Source organism: Rhinolophus hipposideros (genome assembly GCF_964194185.1).
Source record: "Rhinolophus hipposideros genome assembly, chromosome: 14".
Taxonomy (NCBI): domain Eukaryota; kingdom Metazoa; phylum Chordata; class Mammalia; order Chiroptera; family Rhinolophidae; genus Rhinolophus; species Rhinolophus hipposideros.
In genome coordinates this window covers 56,230,270-56,249,689 of record NC_138060.1, presented here as the reverse complement: position 1 = coordinate 56,249,689, position 19,420 = coordinate 56,230,270, and the positions used below count along the sequence as shown (strand labels likewise).

At 40.6% G+C, this 19,420-nt stretch overlaps 1 protein-coding gene and 1 pseudogene across 7 annotated transcripts in view; both read left to right on the top strand.

The window, feature by feature from the left end:
- Positions 1-19,420, top strand: part of ULK4 (unc-51 like kinase 4) — a 386,569-nt gene that overhangs the window by 343,759 nt on the left and 23,390 nt on the right. The window lies entirely within an intron of this gene.
- LOC308507338 (small ribosomal subunit protein eS7-like) lies at positions 18,654-19,194 on the top strand (annotated as a pseudogene). Its single transcript has one exon. The product of its transcript is annotated as a small ribosomal subunit protein eS7-like (transcript).

The window sequence follows — 19,420 nt, the reverse complement described above, 5'->3', positions numbered from 1 at the left end:
GCAAACTTGTATTCAAGAATCGAATTTGAAGCGTTGTCCGTATTGATTTGTGAGGTGTAATGGTGCTTTTCGTGATCGGAATGTTGTGAAAGTGCTGCCTACAGAGAGAAGGAGAGAGCAAAGCAGTCCATTTTGGGGGAGCCCGAAGTGTGCTGAAGCCAGCAGTGCCAAGTAGTGGGGGTCCAGGAGCCCCGTCACATGTAAGGTGATGTTTACTGGGGTAGGATAAAGACCTGGTTTTATTTTAGTGCACATATCCATGCATTATATGATAGCTATTAATAGACAGACAGATACACACACATACATAGATATATACAATTCTATATATTATATATGTGTGTATGTATTTTATATATAAAATAAAATCCATTCTTTTATTGAAAACACCTTATACAGTGCCAGGAACTTCTCTCTTCACATGTAATTTTAGTGTCTCTGAAAACCATTTTTAACCAAGACAATAACACATTCTAGAATTTGCTGAATGGATAAGTATTTGCATTGAAAGTATCTGCTTTACATAACAACGTAAAATCTGATTTTTTAAATATTTAATTGGAGTTTAACTCTTCTAAGAAACCAATGAAAAATTTATATTTAAATATAAGTATTTTGTTTGCAAAATGTTTTCTTTCTCTAGTCTACCTGTAGTTCTTCTTAATTCTTCCAACTCCCCAGGACACCCACACCTCCGAGGCTCCTTTCAGATATTCCCATTTTTTTCTGAGTGACCAAATTGATATTGTCACTTTTGGAAAAGAGGGTTTACCTTGGGGATTCTTGGGAGAATATTGCCACTATTTTCATTTTACAGTCACTAGGGGCTGAGTGTACCCTGGCAAGCTGTACTTTTATGAACAGCATATCATTTACACCATCAGAAAATTGTAGGTTGTGCTGTGAAGAAATGAGGGACATTCTACCACTGTAACAAGCCCTACTGGTCCTTCCCTTTCTCCCTGCTGATGCAGGTGATCTCATTTCGCTGGTAATTAACCTCCTTGGCGAGGATGACCATGTGTTTTAACTCTCGTGGTGCTAATGTTTTTCCAACCTCATGTTTGAGTACAACACTTCCTTTAGAGTGAAACGCTCATAGTTTGTCATGAGATGCTGGTTGGAAGGCAAGAAAACAAAGGAGACTCCTAAAATCACAGTATACGAGGTGAAGGAGGACGTGCCCTTAGATTGCCTTTGGGGAAAGTGAGAGGAAAGTGCTGGCACGTAGAGGCCCAGAGAGGGGAGGTGACTTTCACCCCAAAACTTTGCTTTTTCTTATACTGTTCCCCATTGTTCTTTCCACTTTCCCCAACCCCGTCGATCCTGCAAGACCCACTGCCATTTCTGCTCTGTCATCTCCCTCTGCTCTCTGTGCACTGATGGTCGCTCCCCGGATTGGCACTTACTTCTCTATACTGCCTTGTAGTCTCTGATCCTTGAGGTCTTATTAAACTTTTCATCTCTTCTCTCCTTGCCAAGTTAAGGCAGGGATCCTATATTACGTGCCTTTGTGTACCTCTGTGCACAGAGTAGGCACTCAGGAAACGCATTAAATTTGTTAAAGGAGCTCATAAATGGAACAGATGTTCACAGCCTCTCCTCACTCAGTTTTGCTGTCTTACTGCAGAGAGTTGATTAATGGCTGTTGAACAGGTACTAGGCGGAATGGTGACACTAACTAGATGTCTCCTTCCCAGAGGCCAGGCCCTCATCTTCTCTGTGTCGCCTTACGTCCCTAGCACGGGCAGGGCGCACCGAGCGTCTCAGAATCTGCTGGCTGAATTGAAGGGAAGAGAAAGGGCTGCCTTCTCGATGTGAAGGCCCGAGCGATACAGCTGCAACCTCAGAACACTGAGCTTAGGCTGGCCGGGCTTCTGTTGGGTTCACTCTGCTGTGACTGTCAGTCATTGTTCCTCAAAGCAGAACAACCCAAGTGCTGCTGGGTCAGGAAGCAGCTCGAGATAGCCAGGGGTAGGCTTTGCTGCCTTCCCTGTATATCAACCCAGGGAAATAACTAACCTACACCACCCACAAGGAAGGGGAAACATTTCAAGTCATGTTTTTCTGTTTTTCTATTTTATTTTTTTTTAATTCTGAAGTCTCTCTATTTGCTGGTGCCCTCGAATTGCAGTTTCTTTTGCTTGATATCTTTTGTTGAGTCAGCAAAAATGCCCCTATTGCAACCCCCCTGCACAGTTCCTGCCTTTTATTCCATCTGCAAGTGCTCTTGTGAGTGAGATTAAGGGTGGGGGTACACGCTCAGCAAATTTGCAGGTGTCTTTGCAACCAGCCCTACCCAGTAGGTAGTAGGCAAGGCCAAGTGCGTGGCCGCAGGATTCCTGGATGTCAGCTTCTGGCCAGCTGGTGAGGAATTCACTTGCTATACAGCTCAGGAGTGCTGGGGCCACTGGAGGTATTTAGTCAATGCTGCAAATCCTAAAAATCTTCCTTTCTTTGTCTTAGAGCTGAATTTTAGGTTTCTCTCTTTAGGTTGATGTACCGTGCCCTCTGTTTTCTGGGTTGTCATTATTCACCTAGGGGGTCTTCTTCCTCTCCAATATCTACACACGTACATAGAGCTCTTTTGTATGTATTTTTAATTTATACAAATGGTTTTGTACTATTGATCCTCTTTTTTTAACTTTTTTTTTTTTTTAACCTAACACTGTCCTTTTAAACTCCATTCATGCTGCTCTGTGTACAGGTAGTTTTTTGCATCTAGAATATAGGTCCAGGAAGGGACTTGCTGGACAGGAGGGCAGGAGTCCCTTCTTTCAGGAAGCACTGTCAGACAGTTTGATTGAGTGGCTGTACCGCTGAACCCCCAACAGTCGTTGTTGAGGGTATGTGGCTCCTAAATGCTATCCTTGTCAGCGTTTGGTATTCCCCACCTTTCTGTTTATATCCATTCTGATGGCTGGAGCTCGTTGTAAATTTAAGTTGTCTATCTCTGCAAATCAGTGCTTCTGTGAATTTTCTTTTCAGATCCTTTGCTTCTGTTTGTACCCAACGCTTGATCTGGTTGATTGGCAGGTGTAGCTTATACGCTCTAGAGATTTAGGTCTAAATCTAAAGGTGGCAGAGTCTACCTTCATGCCTGTCATGTTTGTTAACTTTGCTTGTAATGTCCTTTACTGACCCCAAAACACCAACTGTTTGCCTTTGGTTTGTGCTTTCAGAGCCTTGCTTAAGAAGTCTTGCCCTAATTTCCATTCATAAAAGTAACTTCCTACAGTGTATGCTTTTCACCTTAATTTTCGAAATGCCACCCTGTGAATCTTGGGCACACATTTACTTCTGCTTTTTTAATTTGAGGGAAGCAAAAATCTCGAATATGGTTTTAATGCGTTTGTGGTATAGTCTAGCAAGTAGTACGTGCTAAACGTTGTATAATTTGGCCAGAAGTAAGCATCCGTCCTTTTTTTGTACCAGCGGTTCTCACACTTCAGTGTTCCTGGGAATCACCCCTGTGGAAATGCAGGTTCTTGATCCCTGCCATAGATCCTGGTTGGTTCATGAGGTCTGCGCTGGGGCTCTGGAGTCTGCTTTTTATCCAGGTCTGGTGATTCTGATGCAGGTGGGCTGCAGCGGGTACTTTGATACATACTGTCTTACACCACATCCAATTGTGGCAAGTGCATCACTTTAAGATAAGGGACTATGAGCAAAGGGAATGCGATGGAAAATTTACCTGCAGCCTTGGGGTACTGCAGTCACTGGAGAGGGGGTGTTGCTGCTATCTGCAAGCCTTGCTGAATATTTTATACCCCTAGCTCTTTTCACATAATGCTGAGTTTCTAAAAAGCACTGGAGATGAAAAAAGGTCCTTCAGAGGCTATTGCCACCCTAATTATCACCTCAACCTCTTCTTTTAAAGGAGCCCCCTGAAGTAGTAACAATGTGAGACCTTGGGAGGAAGCACCTTCCTAGGATCTGAGTTTGCTGCATGATAAAGGGTGAAAATTAGAACCAGAAAGAGCTGGCAATTAAGGTCCATGGACAGTTTCCAGGCTTAAAAAATAAATGGCACTAAGATATAATTGCATTAAATTGCACAATCTTAAAACATGTTCCAAAGCAGCCTAGATGCCTTATTTAAAGCCTGCGCCTCTCACAGCAAGTTCAGGAACATATTCAAAATGGAGGACAGTGGCAGGCAGAAGTTGTTCTTAGTGCCCAGCCTGGGTTATAGGACTGCGCAAGGTTCCTGGATGGTTCCCTCAGTCCCACAGAAACTGGGGACCTGACCCCTCTCCTCATTATTGTTGTTGTGATTCCAACAATTGACTTGTATTATCACATTCATCATCGTTATTAGAGTAATAATAGTGATGCCCTCAGGATTCATACAGCAACGTTTACACAGGACTTTCCCCTAGATTATTATCTCTTAATAATGGCTGCCCTTTGTCAAGGGCCCAATGAAATGGATGTTTTACATACATTACCCTTAATCCTCCCAAGAAATCTGTGCTTTTATAGTTGGGAAAGCAGGCTTAAAATCACTAGGAGAATTTCCTTTAAGTCACATAACCAGTAAGCAGCAGAACTAGAATCAGCGATCAAGTTGCAGGCTCTCTGAGCCTGCAACTTGTGTGCAGAGTATATAGTAATTTAAAGAAAATAGTTCATTTGTTAAAACCCTCAAAGAGTTAAATATAGCATATTCATATTACTAATAAGTTTTATGAAGTTATGAGAAAGGTTTGTATCCATATACATGAATAAACCACTGTGAAATCAATTGATAAAAGCTTGGGCTCTCCAAGTATTAATTCAATAACTCCAACTCTACCACTTATTAACTCAATGATTTGGGTGAGTTATTTAACCTCTCTGATCTCAGTTTCCAGATCTATTCATTGGGCACAATAGTGGTGCCTATTTCCTATAGTTCTTAGGAGGATTGCATGACATGATGTACATAAAGTGTTTAGGAAAGTATCAGGCCAATCGTTAAACACTCGATCAATATTAGATTTTTAAAAAATGAACATGGTGATATGATGGCATTTGCTTTGGCAGATTGGATTGATATGTACTTACTTTGACCATGTACCAGGATGTGTTTGGTCTAGTAAAACAATACACGTAAAGATTTCTTACTTAATCGAACCTAAATGTTGAGAGAGTCACAAACGTGGGTCCTCCCTTTTGATCTGGGCTCTCCTCAGACTGACAACCCTTAGAAACACCCACCTCATTCTTGATGAGTTATGATAACCATGCACTATGACATGAAAAGTGCTTTTAGATTTTTTATGCCACTGAGATCTCACTGGAAACGAGATGTCCTAACAGCTGTTATGACGGAAACTCTCTGATCTGCAGTGGAAACTATAGTCATGAGCACCCCCTGTCCTAGTGGACAGTGCCCCCATCCCTGAGGAAGGCCCACAGACACCTGAGAGAAACAGAGTCTGCAGATCCATTCCTAAAGTGACCTCGGTCTCCACACGGCCACGAAATGTCTCCTAGGCCACCTATTCTAGCTTTAATAATACTGCACTTAAGTAGTAACATAAGGATCCTAGTTCCATAAATTATGCAAGATATATCTAAACTCATCTTCATAGACCTGTTACAGCTAATCAAACCTTTTCAAATTCAATTCTTATTCCTGAAAATTCACCATAATGTAATCAGTGGTACTGACTCCGTGGTTCTCTTAGAACAAAATTAACGTGCACTGGAAGTAAATGTCCTAAATGGATCTGTCTTCCACCCGTTATGGGGCATCACTGATTAAGTTGCAAATACTGTCCATCTTCTTTGTAAGCTATGGTTGGAGACCCAGTGTCAATCAACAGTGTCCAAGTTATTTTTCTAGATTTGCTCTGACCTCACAGACTGTGCCGCTGATTGCCTGCTGCTGTCACTCTGAGATGACTCGGGTGGCTGGCTGACCCTGTTCATCAGAATTTCCCTCTGGGCACACCACAAGCCCGGGACCTTTTGTCCTATCAACACTCTGCATCCTGCCCTAACTGCACAGAAGATTCTCATTAAAATGTCTTAGCACAGGGGTAGCTATCATCAAAACCACAAACAAGTCTTTATTTGTGGCATTGCTCCGGATCACTATTTTGCCTCTTAGTACTATTATGTTTAAACTTAAGAAAACTAAAGTTTTAAACTAAATACTAGATCTATTTCTGCCTCCTTACTGAATTCAAAACTAAACCCAAGAAGCCATTTTTATTAAAATATACAAAGAACCATTTGTTATAAACTAACCTAACAACCCAGTTCAAACCAATGTGCACCTCATAAAGTAGAATACCACACACTTGTTCTACAAATGGAAACTTTGTTTTGAGACCCAAATTTGTAAAATTATCTTCTCAACTCTCTATGCCAGAAAAGTCTCACCTTGTTACCATTTACCTCTTACGACACTCATGGAATGGAAGAACTAAAACAAGATTTTTTTTTTCTAATCTTTTTCACCTATATCTGCCCCATTAGGATTTTCTCAAGTGGTAAAATAAAATGTTGAGAGCAATTCTTGCCTTTAAGCTCACTAATAATTTACCTGAGCCCCTGGGACAACAGATATGCACCTTAGTTAAAGGGTCCATTGAGCTGCATCAATAGGAAGAGGGGGTCAAGTGACAAATTCCATGTAGCATCTGAGCTCCCCGGAACCAGAGATCACAGGAGAGGAGCTGGCAGCAATGTTCCCACCCCCAGGACCAGAAAGTAAATCTTTCTTGTCTGCAAAAAATAACTGGAAGTCATTCTAGTGGGTGACAGAGCCCCAGTCTGTGGTTTGGACAGCCTAGTCCTCTCAGAACACCTTCTGGAAGATTCTGGTCTATTTATCCATCAGAATTACAATTCTGTTCAGCACCCACTATTTATTCTGAGACTCACAGTGTAATAAAATCAGTAATCTGTTGTTCAGAGGATGTTTATTTGACCAAGAAAAAAATGGTTGTTGTGTTTTTTAAAAAATGTGTGTGGAGTGAGGGAGACGGGGACATCGAGCTGGAATTGGACTGTGTCACCTCCTCTGTCATCTAAGTGTAACAAATCCGTGCGTTGGATCGTTTCCCTTGATAAGTGATCAGCTGTGCAGGAACTAAAAGCTTCAAAAGTGAAACGACAGTATTTCAAAATCAGAAGAAATGAGATGTAATTGCCTATTTTACATTAAACTATGCAATCATTCAAACATTAAAATGTTTAAGAAGAGTTTAAATGTTTTTAGAAAATGATAAAAGATTAAGTCTTTAAAATTGCATAGAAAAATATATGGGCAAAGAGCTGAAGACTAGAGGGAAATATTCCAAGATGGTAACTCATTCACCCCACAAATATTTGAGGGACTTATGTACAAGGTACTGTTGTTGATGCTGACATTCGGTGGTGAACCAGATAAGGAAGGTTCCTGCCTCCATGGAGCTTACACACCAGCTGGGGAGAGGGGGACAGCATACCAGTTTTGTTGTTGTTGTTGTTGTTTTTTAATAGCACCTTTGTTGAGATATAATTTACAATACAATTCACCCATTTAAAGTGTACAGTTTGATGGGTTTTTTGGTATATTCACAGAGTTGTGCAACCATCACCACAAAGAGCTTTACAATGTTTTTGTCACCCCCAAAAGAAACCTCATGCTTATTAGCCATCACTTCCCATTGCCCTCTCTCTCTCTAGCCCCTGGCAATCACACATTTTTCTACCTCTGTGGGTTTGTCTGTTCTGTATGTTTCATAGAAATGGAATCATATTGTATGTGGCCTTGTTCGTGTGATTTCTTTTACTTAGTACAGTGCTTTCAAAATTCACCCATGTTGTAGCACATGTCAGTACTACATTTCTTTTTTTTTTCTTTTGCTGACTAATATTCCATTGTACGGATATACTGATTACATTTACCCATTCATCAACTGATGATCGTTTGGATTTTCTCTACCTTTTACTATAATGAATAATGCTGATGTGAACATTGAGGTACAGGTTTTTGTGAAGACATATGGTTTCATTTCTCTTGGGTATTTACCTAGAAATGGAATTGCTAGGTCATCTAGTAACCGTGTTTAATCATTTGAGGAACTCCCAGACTCTTTTCCAAAGTGGCTGTACCATTTTGTAGTCTCACCAGCAGTGTTTGAGAGTTCTGATTTCTCCACATCCTTGCCATTGTCACCGTTCGTTATTGTTTGTGGGTGTGAAGAAGTGACAGAGAGGACCACGAGGTTTTACCTGTGTAGTTAGCTAGACGATGACCACCTCCTGAAGGGAGGAGCAATTATAGCTTCAATTTCAGAAAAGAATGCCACTTTGTCATTGTTAAGTTGGAGAGTTTCTTAGATACGTGCTTTGTTTTTCATCAAATTTGGGGAGTTTTCAGCCATTCTTTCTTAGAATATTTTTTTTCTGCTCTTCTCTTTCCTAGTACTCCCATTGTACGTTATCCCATTATCTCTAAGGCTCCGCTCATTTTTCTTCATTTTTGTTTTCTCTCTGTTCTTTGCATTGTGTAATCTCTATTAATATATCTTTAAGTTTGTTGATTCTTTTTCCTGCCCATTCAAATCTACTGTTGAGGGTCTCTAGTGAATATTCCGTTTTATTTGTTATACTTTTTAATACCATAATTTCATTTTTTAAAATTTCTTTTTATTGATATTCTCTATTTGATGAGATAGTGTCATGATACTTTACTTCTTGAAACTTGATTTCCATATGGTCATTGCCAGTCCTTGGAAATCCTGTGTCCCCCTTGCCCACTACATTCTGCTCTCCTCCTAAATGTCATTACTCTCCTCACTTTATGATACTCATTCTCTTGCTTTTCTTTATAATTTTACCATCTTTCCCTATTAATTTTAAATTTTCTTTTATATTCTAATAAAAAGCCCTTAAGAATTTATATTATCCTTCCAGTAGCCCTTTAGCTAAAAACTATAAATTTCAATATGTACCCTTTTTATTTTTTTATTTCTAAGTATGTTCTATGTTCCATTAAAGGTATCCTGTGTTCCATTTGTTCACTCTTTGATTATTTTAAATTATGTTTTAAATATTTAAAGTTTATGAGGCTTTTTAAAAAAAATCTGTTAATTGATTTTCTATTTTTATTTCATCATTGGTCAGAAAATGCCATCTATAGAATATGAGTTATTAGCTTTTCATTGAGGCTATTTGTAGCCTAAAATGTGGTCAGTTTTGGTAATTTTCCACATATTTCCAAAAAAAACAATGTGTGTTTTAGTTATAGGATATAGGATTCTACGTGTGTCCATTATATTAACCTATTTACTAATTGTGTTACATTTCTATCTTTGTAATTTTCCCAATGTTTTTTACTGCTTGATAGACCAAGCAATGTTAACACATTTCTCACTGTGATTATGGATTTCAATATCTCCTTATAATTTGTTAATTTCCACTTCGCACATTTTAGGGTTGTAGTATTTATGTGTATCCAACATCAGAATTTTTATTTTCCCGGCAGGCATCCTAGAGACCTGATCTTTTATTACTATGTTTGGAGCTTCTTCATTTTTATTCCTAATAATGCTTTTTACCTGAAGGTCTGTGTTACCTTTCTTTTGGTGATTGTATTAGTCAGTGTTCTCCAGAGAAACAGAACCAGCAGGAGATGTGTGTTTATCATTTATTTATGTATGTATGTATTTATATGGAGAGCGAATGGGAGCGGGAGAGATTTTAAGGAACTGACTCACACAGTTATGGAGACTTGGTGAGTCCAAAATCTGCACAGTAGGCTGGCAGACTGGAGGACCAGGGAAGAGCTGCAGTTCAAGTCCAAAGGCAATGGGCCATCAGAATTACCTCTTCTGGGGAGGTCAGCCTTTTTCTATTCAGACCTTCAAGTGATTGGATGAGGCCCATCTACACTATAGAAGGTAATCAGCTTTACTCAGAGTCTACTGATTTAAATATTAATTCCATCTAAAAAAAACAATGCCTTCACAGAAATATCTAGACCAGTGGTTCGCAAAATATCTGGGTACTGTGGCCTAGCCAAGTTGAAACATAAAATTAACTCTCACACTTGTTATTTCATTTTCCATCCTTTTACACTGAGCCTTTCTCTGCTTTTATGCTTAAGTAAGTTTTGGTTAAATAGCCTAAAGTTAGAGTTTGTTGTTTTTTATCTGATCTGATAATCTGTCTTTTAACTAGTCTGTTGATTCCATTTGCATTTATTATGCCTATGCGGACTTAGTGCTTTCCACCATTTTATTTTGTGTTTTTCTGATTCTTTCCACTTTCGTTTTCTCCTGGCTCTTCATAAATTGATGGTAAGGTAAATAAATACATACCTTGTTTCTTCCTCTACTGGTTTGAAAGGTGTATGTTCTGTTTCTTTTATTTATTAATTATCTTTGAAAAGTTAACAGGTACAATTGACTTAACAAATTCTAGAGCAATGCTGCTCAGAGCATGGGCTGCAGATGGTTGCCCGTCCAAGAACATTTCTGTACCAGTTCACAATGAGATTACGTAGTACAGAGATGGAGTTCCCACAGCGCATTAGGACAGAAAGTGAGACCCTGGGTACACAACAGAAGGGAAGTGGGAACTCAGGCTCTTAGATTCCAAAATGAGCACGTTCTGAGGCGTCCACATCAGCAACCAAAGCTCCATGTTTTAATTTCTTCCTTGCGTTCTCCCACTGGGCATTTCCCGTACTTCCTTGCTTGTTTAGGGAAGGTGGGTTATATTTTATCAGCACATCTAGGTTTATAGTGTGAGTTTTCGTCTGTCTAGGCTTCGGTGTTATATTATTGGAAATGGAAATCTCTCACAATGCGTATTTCTCATCAGGAAAAATTTTAATATATTTAATTTAAAAGGAACAAAAGCACCCACGTTTACAGACGGCTGAGGTTTTCCTCCCCAGGGTATAAATCTTCCCCCTCCAGGCCTGGCCCTGTGACCTTGGTGGCCTGGCATGTGCCTCCCTTTCCATGTTAGAGGGATGCTTCTGCCTTATAACTAACTCTTGGCAGGAAACAAAGGCCACCTCTGAGTGATAATACTGTAAGTATTCCTGTTCCCGCCTCCCTTGCAGCTGAGCCACAGGCAGGAGATTTCAGCTCTTTCCATCAGACTTGCTCATTGTACACTTCGACACAGGAGCTAGTGACTTAAGAAGCAAGGGATGGTGAGTTTGCTTTCTGGAGAAGTGACAGGACCCCAGTTTGCCAGATTGATTTCCTGGCACTACTGAGCAGGAGCAGGACTGTTGCCCGTCATGCAGTGCCAGTCAGAAGTGGCTGGAGTACCTTGCAGCACTGGAGTAATTGGTGTGGGCTTTGTCATTGGAAACTTAGGGTCAGGTCTTCCAGCTCTCCTCAAAATTGTGAGCCCTCAATATCTTTCTCTACTTGAATCAGCTAGGGTTGCTCTCTGCAGCTTGCTACTAACAACCCAAGTGTTACATTTATCCTGATAAACTTTCCATTTCTACTGAGCCAACAAGTCCATGTGCTATTGCAGAAGGAAACCCCAGGCAGATTGTTCACCATTTTACACACGATACTGAGTTTCCTCTACCCCAGCTTTCAGGCCTTCAAACGTGTCCCCTTCCGTAGTATCCAAATACAAGCCATGTCACCCATTTGTCATGACTACAGGATATCCAGCCCCCTCCAGGTCTTCCTGAGAATCCTTGGAGATCTTTGAATGCCTCTTGGTTGTCACCTCTCACGTCATGCTCTACCATGTGGCTCTCAGATACAACCCTGGGCACTTCTCTAGGCTGCTGTCCCCCCAGCATGGCTGACCACAGAGCACAGATATAGCCACAGGACTCGCTCCCCAAGGTGACCTTGAGTTACACACTTGAGCACGTCAGAAGGAAACTACAGTGCAGAAAAGACAGATTTACAGCTGTGATCTTAAAGGTCATCACTATTGCCTGGCCCAAAGAACCTCTCATCTCAGCGGACACTGCTAGACATGTATGCAGACACTCACTTCCATTCGTGAATAATTGGGAGTTGGTTGTCTGTATGTTACTGTGTGAAGAAATAAATTAGGGAGAAATCATCCTGAGACCTCGCTCACTTCACTGGCTCCACAGAGACATCTGTATGTTACTGCAAACGTGCTCTAATATAAACGTGGTGGTACATTTCCTCAGTCACAAGATCTTAATTTTAATGAATTCCACTTCTCTCGTTTTCTCTAGGAAGTGGAATTAACATTCTAACATGAACTAGAAATGCTAAATTGTTAATAGCCTCCCTAGAGTTTCACTTCTTGCTATGACACCTTCAATAATTTAATCTTGATTTAGGCAGAATGAAATATCACAGTGTGGGCTCCTGAGCTGGAAGCTCTTTAAATGTTCTTCAAGAACAGGAAAATCTTTTCTCTCCAACTCTCAAACAATGACAAAATCAATTAAGAGCCCATTAATTATTATCAGAGGCAGTGCTGTAATTTTTAAAAATCATAATAAGGTAATCATTTATAACATTTGCTCATTTAGATTTGGATGTTTTATGAATTTTTGAAAATGATATAGATTTTGTTCCTTCCAACATAAATGCACAATTTTGTCTTCCAATCTTTTTCTACAGGCTGCTTTAGTATATTTCATTTTAAGAAAAACTTCGCTTGTCCTTTAGTATTATGAAATTCTCTTATAATGTCCACATCAGATTAGTCAGGGATAAATTATTTAGATTTTTGAATATTTAAATAAACTTGTTTATCTACAAGTTGACATATATGTAGCTGAGGACAGTGGCTTTGCTAATCACATAGATCACGGAAATGTTTAAAATCATCTATACTCCCCTGACATTCATCGTGAATTTTTTATTTGTAGTCAGAGCTTTCTGTTATTTCCCTTTATTTTAAAATGATCTGTTCACTTTCAATAAGGACTGCCTTGCAACTTGGAATCTGAGCTTATTTGGGAAGTTAATAAACCTATGCTGCAACTGGCCAATATTCTAAATTTTTCAAGTACTTTGAAAATAGTTAAAATAAATGGCTCATAACACTATGCTGAGTTTTCATAAAACTACCTCTTTAGATCACAGACTTAATTATTCAGAGAATAATTGTTCACTGCTTTGTTCCCATCCACCATCCCTTCTTTTGTATTCTTTCTTTAAAAGGACACCAGACATTTAAAAGCCAAAATGGTAGCTCAGCTTCCACTCGCATTCCTGTTCTCTCTCTTATTCATGGAATATGAAAAAACCTATTTACTATTTGCTTAAACAATCTCATTAGGTCCTGATTCAAATATTATTTTGTTTCCATTCAATGTTGAGTTGAAGAAAACTCCATTTATCTCTGAGAGAAAAGTTACATGTCTTATGAACTGGTAGTCAAACCTTTTATTCTGTTCAGTATACTTTTAGTCTGTTCAGTAGCCAAACATTCTTTACCTCGCTGATACAGATAAACCTAGTTTCCTGTGAGAACATATGAAATGCCCGCTTTATTCATCCAAGGGCTTTGAATGATTATAATTTTCCCATGTTCTTGCTCTGACTCTGACATCCTCAGCATGACTATTCATTAAACTGGGCTTCAGTGGGATCTGAAATAGAAAATTTAAATTAATATTGTAAAAGTATTAATCAAGAGGCCCAGATTGTTTTAGAACCTCAACCCGAATTTTACCATAGAAAATCAACATCAAATAACTCTTAAAAATAGAGCACCCCTATCCAAGGGGTATTGCATTCATCATGGATTCAAACTGACTTATTTTTCAGACATGTTTTGTCCTTATAAGTATTTTGATTCTCAAATCTTTTAGCGATGACATATCTGACAGTGTCTCTTAAAATAGCAACCAAACTCTTGATTTTGTCTGTTTTTTTCACATTTTTTCATTTGTATTGATACTTAAAGATGCATTTACTCAGTTGCATTCCTTTGCAATGCCGTAAACACAGCACTCCAGAAAACCTGTTACTGTAGAAAATAGTGGCAGCCATTCCACCTAGTGCTTAAGCTGTTGTCTAGTTGAAAGTTAAATCAATTAGAATCGGCATAAAATATTTTCAGGTGGCTATATACCCTTAAAGAAGCAAGTGCTCATGTGTATTATCAGTTCCTGGCATATAACTTAGAGCTGATTAGAAGGGATCTGGGGTCCAGGGAAGACTCAGTCCATTGTATTTTGTGCTTATGTTAAAATGCCCATTTCCCATCATCTTGAAAGACTGAATAGTATTTCATTTAAAAATGAAATAAAATGCCAGCCAGTTAAAAGAGGAAAAACAAATCCCGTTAGTATATAACATGCTTTGCGTCAGCAGCAGCATTCGGCAGGACGTTGACCTATCAGGGTCTCGCTCGGTTCTGCCTGACTAATGCAGGCAGCAGACAGTGCGCATCATCCCCGAGCCAGAAATGGTTCCGAAATCACACCTTTTCATTTTGGAGTGAAACACAGCCGCCTCCTCTGGCCCTTCCTGGGCCCTGTTCCATCCCTATGGCTGCACAGTCTTGGACAAGTCCCAGAACGTTTTCTTTTATTGTTTTACGGCTCAGCATTAACATGGAGTTAGGGGTTTCACAATTTCGTTCTTTCTTATCCCTGCTCCGAAGGTCTAAAGTTAAGGTCAGGAAAGAAATGCTCATTCAACAAATACTTACCTTATATACCAGACTTTGTTCCAAGACCTGAGGCTGGGTCAGTGAAACAAAACAGATGTAAATCCCATTCTAGTGAGGAGAAGTAGACAGTGAACAACAAGTGCACTAAATAAGTGAATGAATTCCACAGTGTATCAGAAAGTCATTGGTGCTGGGGAGAAAATTAACAAAGGAATGGGAGTCCGTGGTCTGAAGGGGTTGGCGGCCATTGGAAAGGTGAGGTTTGTGCAAAGGCTTGAAGGAGGTGAGAGAGTAAGCCCTGTCCGTGTCTGTGAGACCATCCCAAGCTGAGGAAACACGAGCGACAAGGCTCTGAGATGGGAGTGCGCTTCACTTATTCAAACAACAGCCGGCCCTGGCGGCTTCAAGGAACAGCAGGGAGGCTAGTGTGGATGGAGTAAGGTGGGGAAGATTAGTTCTTATTGCAGTGTCAAGGCAAAGCTAACTGTGGCTTGGCCCAGGGTGGTGGCAGTGGCGTGGTGAGAAGGGACCAGATGTTACATGTGATTTGGAGACAGAACTAGATTTTGTGACAGATTAGATATGGGGCATGAGAAAGAGAAAGTCAAGACTGACTGCAGGTAGAGTAGATTTTGAGGGCAAGATCAATTGTTCAATTGTCCTATTAAATTTAGAACATGTTAGATTTGAGATGCCTAGTAGATATGTAAGTAGATATCCCACTGGCATAATTTGACTTCTCCTTCCAGTCTTAGGATTGAGTTGGTCTTGGCTAGGCATGCACAGAGGCTCAGAAGCTTCTGGAATTTCCGTGTTATTGCTCAGATACGATAAGCTCAAAGTTAGGCCCAGTTCCTAGAGCATTGCCTATAATCCCAACCCTTAATTTGTCACTCAAAAAAAGCCTAACAGAATGCGAGATAGTGAGCATACGTTTCTAGAACGTTGGTTCTCTAGTTCACTTTTTAAGAATAGAAAATGAACTCTTTTAGAAATGTTAGTGCTTTAACTGCTTTAGCCACAAATCACTTGTACCCAGCATGGGAGGGTGTCACCAGAGCATTCTCCTGGCTGGGACCTTTGTGGAGCTTTCTCATCACCCTCTGGGTGTGCTGTGGAAGGGGCCGGCTGTCCTGTGGCTGCGTGTGTGCTTTGCTAAACCTTGATTGAGATAAAGCTTCTCTCCGGTGCATTCATATTATTTGGGAAGCGTTCCTCCACCTCAGAATAATTTTTATACAGAAAACTTAAGTTTTGCAAATGAAAGCTTATCGCAAATCCTATAGGGTTCATTTGTTAATTTATTGTTATCCCTTCCATATGATTATGTTAAATAATGCCCACTATAAACATGCATTTAAAGGAAAGTTACACGTCGACAAATATATCTATAGTAATAAAGATTTCCCATCTAAAAACTTGTTTTAGAAAAGCAAATACCCACTAGTTTTCACCATTTAGATCTGATGTGAATGTTCCAGAAATAAGTATCTGAGTAACATTTACCTCTTTTTTAGTTCTCTGCATTTTCAAAGTTTCATGCCAGCCTCATTTGTCCAATGATATATAAATCAGACAGCTCCGTGGTTGCCCCAGGCTTTCATCCAGTCAAAGAAATGTAACCAAGGCTCTTATTTTGCAATTTTTCATCCACTAACTTTGTACCTCCTAAAAATAAATCTTGTCCTGGCAAGTGTGTGATGAAGTTTGCGTCCAAACCCTGCTCCCGTCAGTGAAAATTGGTTCAGCCTCTGTGGAAAGTATCTGATGGCGTGTTTCAGAAGCCATGTTATGGTTAATAACCTTACTCAATAATTCTGTTCCCAAGAATCTATCCTAAAGAAAGCATCCGAAACTTGAGAAATGGTTTATGTATAAAATTATTTATAATTCTTAGAAATTACAAGGTATCTAAAAAATCCATCAACATGGGCATGATTAGGTAAATTATATTATACTCCTTCAGTGGAATATTTTATAATCACTCAGAATTATTGCAATAAATTCAGATTACCAATGTGGAAAAATATGTGGGCTATCATGGCTGGAAGTAAAGCAGCACAAAAATAGCATATTCACTGGGATTAGAAAGTACTCCTCCTGACGCAGGGGATCACAGAACGTAAGAATCTCCCCATCCAGGTTCCTAGGAGACCCCCAACTGTATCAATTAAATATTACTGCATTAACCAATCACCCCGAAACACATTGATTTAAAACAAGAGCCACTTTCATGGCTCACGACTCTGCAGGTCAGCCACTGAAGCTTGAAGTCTCTGGCGATTCTTTTGCTGGTCCTAACTGCGCTCTTCGTGGCATCCCTGGCCAGCTGCAGGTCAGGCAGGGGACTCTACAAGTCCGCTGACTTGTCTCTCATTGTCAGGGGCCGGGCTGGGACTGGGCCAGTTCTGCCCCACATGACCTCTTCTTCTCCAGCAGGCTAGTCCGGACTTGTTCTCATAGACACAGGTACACAAGGCAGAATGGAAGTGTGCAAAGTCAGTTCCACCCTCGGCGTGAAACTGGTACAGCATCAGTCACTTCCATCACATCCTGTGAGCCAAAGTGATTGGCCCAAGGCAGCCCAGATTCAAGGCTGGGAAATAGACTCTCCCTCTTGCTGGGAAGAGCTGTGAGGTCACATTGTCCGAGGTGTGGACACAGAGTGGAGAGCACTTGCAGCTGTTTTTGCAAATGTTCTACCCACTAACTCACGGAGTTGTCGAGGTTCCTTCTCTAAAGAGCTCGGGTATTTCAAACCTGACGCTTTACCCCAGGCTGAGATGTACCCTGACCTCTCTAGGGTGCACCACTTGGGACTGGCCGTGGTGCCAATTCCGACTGCCCAGGCCCGTGCCAGGCCAGTGCTTGAGTATTTTGAACTGACTTTCTGATTAAGCTTCTCTGACTGGAGGAGCCCCAAATTGCATGAGCGTATACAACCTTCCTGGGTGATCGCTCTCCTAACAGACAGTTCAGAGACAAGAACTAAGTTAAACAATTTAATCTTCAACAACAGAGGGCTTAATTCTAGTATCTGGGACCTTTATTTCTAGATCAAAATCTTGTTTTCTTTTTTATTTAAGGGGGATAAAATGAGAACTGGAGGATCTTATTAATAACATTTCCTGACAGCACTTATTCTGGTTAACTTATTTGTTCATGTCGAAGACAGGAATATATGAGCAGACAGGCAAAATAATGGCATTATTAATGTAATCTCTCATTTTTGGAAACTGACCAATATGGGATTGAATAGAGAGCCTTACACTCCTAACTTGGTTGAATCCCAATGTTGTCTCTCCTTATTGACAGCAACACTGAAATAGTTTATCCATCAGGAAAATCAAAAGCCAATTTTTAAAAGTATTTCATTTGCTTTCTGGTTTGAACCTATGTATTATCCTGTAAGCCAAATATTATTTTACAACTATCGCATTTTAAGCTGACTATCACTTGCCATGTATGGTATATGATACTATCTGGGTGTCCAATTCTTCCACTCATTAGCAGAATCAGCAGAATCAAATGACAGATACGGTATCCTGAGTAGAGCGGGGCAGTTTTTTATGTGCTGTAAACCCATAAGGCCAAGTGCTGCCTGGTCAATTGTTGACCGAGGATGTATCGATTTGCGTTAGGCCTTTGACCTATAGGTGCTAAAAGCATGGGTGTGACGTTGCCAGGAGAGCCTCATTTATTTCCTTTGTCCCCTGAAATATTGAGCTAACCATTAGGCTCTTCTGTAATATGATAACGCGTTAGCCCAGCCAGGATCTTCTGGCGCCTCACCATCCTCCCTCCTGGGGAGGGACAGGCTGTGTCCGAAAAGGCAGATTGCATCTGAAGGCAGCAGTATGGTCCATCAGAAAGCCCCTCCGGTGTCGGAGAAAACAAACCAGCTAATAATAGGAATTTTTCTTCGGTTTCAGTTGATTTCAATGGCTCTTAATCTAAGGAACTTTTAAAAAGTGGCAGCCCGATTTGATGAGCTCTCTCTCATGAGACCTAGGCCTCTTCCCAGGCTGGTGCTCACCAAGGAGAAGGCCCTGTTCAGTTCAGCAGGAAGATCGTGAAACCCCAATGATGAGACGCCGGAGGAGTTCAAGTCTAGTATCTCCCAGGGTCTCCTTGAGCTGGGGATGACCTCAGACCCCAAGGCCGAGCGACAGAGCCGAGTATAACAGCAGCAAAGGAAGTCGAAGTCAGTGGCCGTTGGAAAGCTATCACAATCCTTGTTCCTGTTCCTCAACTGAAGTCTTTCCAGAAAACCCAAGTCCGGCTCTCACGCGAATTGGAGGAAAAGTTCAGTGGGAAGCACGTGGTCTTTGCGGCTCAGAGAAGAATTCTGCTGAAGCCAACTCAAAGGAACTGTACAGAAAATAAGCAAAAGGTCCCAGAAGCGGCACTCTGACAGCCGTGCACGATGCAATCCTGGAGGACTTGGTTTTCCCCAGTGGGTCTGTGAACAGGACAATCCACGTGGAACCAGGTGGTGGCTGGTCCAGAAAGGTTCGTTTGGATAAAGCGCCACAGAACAAGGTTGAAACTTTTTCTGGCTCATGGGGAAGGATGTCAATATGGAATTCCCAGAGTTTCAATGGTAAACAAAAATGATTAAATAAAATATCATTCACAGTAAAAAAAAAAAGAAGGAGAAGGAGAAGGAGAAGGAGAAGGAGAAGGAGAAGAAGAAGTAGTAGTAGTGCTGGCCCCAGGTTTCCTAAGATTCTGACTTGCTGGAGCTTGAAGGGCCTGGAAATCAGTATTTTCAAGTTGGAATGTTCCAAGGAAGAAAGGTCTGCCAGTCCTTTTAAGAGGGTCCAACATCAACACTCTTTTC